The sequence below is a fragment of the Sinocyclocheilus anshuiensis genome, unplaced genomic scaffold (assembly GCF_001515605.1).
Source record: "Sinocyclocheilus anshuiensis isolate Anshui unplaced genomic scaffold, SAMN03320099.WGS_v1.1 scaffold2019, whole genome shotgun sequence".
Classification (NCBI taxonomy): domain Eukaryota; kingdom Metazoa; phylum Chordata; class Actinopteri; order Cypriniformes; family Cyprinidae; genus Sinocyclocheilus; species Sinocyclocheilus anshuiensis.
In genome coordinates this window covers 42570-43873 of record NW_015548326.1, presented here as the reverse complement: position 1 = coordinate 43873, position 1304 = coordinate 42570, and the positions used below count along the sequence as shown (strand labels likewise).

At 33.1% G+C, this 1304-nt stretch overlaps 1 protein-coding gene across 3 annotated transcripts in view; it reads right to left on the bottom strand.

The window, feature by feature from the left end:
* Positions 1–1304, bottom strand: part of LOC107656472 (E3 ubiquitin-protein ligase RNF115-like) — a 9890-nt gene that overhangs the window by 3806 nt on the left and 4780 nt on the right. The gene's annotated exons all lie outside the window — the stretch shown is intronic.

Sequence of the window (1304 nt, the reverse complement as noted above, 5' to 3'; positions counted from 1 at the left end):
GCTGCAATATAACAAAGAGTGAAAAATTGAAGGGGGTCTGAATACTTTCCGTACCCACTGTATATATATATATATATATATATATATATATATATATATATATATATAATACACACCCACACACACCACTGTTCAAAAGTTTGGGGTCTGTAAGATTTTTGATGTTTTTGAAAACGTTTTGGAAATATTTTTGAGGCTTTGTTTATTTAATCCAGTAAAAAAACAGTAATATTGTGAAATATCATTACAGTTTAAAATAACTGTTTTCTATTTTCGTGCATTTTAAAATGTAATTTATTCCTGTGATGGTAAAGCTGAATTTTCAGCATCATTACTCCAGTCTTCAGTCACATGATCCTTCAGTGTCACATGATCTATTTCTTCTTATTATCAATGTCAAAAACAGTTTTGCTGCTTAATATGCTTAATTTTGTGGAAACTATGATCAATCTTTTGGACCAGATAAATGACTAGGTAAATGTTACTAATAGCTGTTGCTTAAGAGACAAGAGGTGGTCTTCCACAAGGGGGCTCATTCAAATCCCAAAACTTTTTGTTTTATTAGAAGCATTTGCATGCGTAAGAGTATTTTTAAAAACAATTCCTGGAATTAGTATGTGACAAATGGAAATAGTCTACAAAATGTTAAAATACTTAATCAGTAATGAAGAATTCTTTTTAAAATGTTGGACAATTCATTGGTCAAAATGTGTGGATGCCCTGACTGAGACATTTAAAACATTTTGAGGAATTTTTTAAGTCTCTTTTCCCATCATATTTTCAAGGTGCTTAAAATAGCCAAGACTGATTTAATTTTTTTTTGTTTTTGTTTTTTTTTAGGCGCGGTATACTGTCTTGAATTTGATTACTATTAAAAAATAATTTAAATTAGTCAAGTCAAATCCCAGTGCAAAGTAAAAGAAACTTAGAAATAAAGGTGCTTCGCGATCCCATAGAAGAACCTTTTTGTCTAAATGGTTCCATAAAGAACCTTTAACATCTGAAGAACCTTTCTGTTTCACAAAAGGTTCTTTGTGGCGAAAGAAGGTTCTTCAGATTACAAAAAGGTAAGAAAGAGATGGTTCTTTAAAGAACCTTTGACTGAATGGTTCTTTGTGGAACCAAAAATGGTTCCTCTATGGCAGGGCTGTCCAAACTCATTCCTGGAGGGCCGGTGTCCTGCAGAGTTTAGCTCCAACTTGCCTCAACACACCTGACTGAAAGTTTCTATGCCTAGTAAGACCTTGATTAGCTGGTTCAGGTGTGTTTAATTAGGGTTGGAGCTAAACTCTGCAGGACACCGG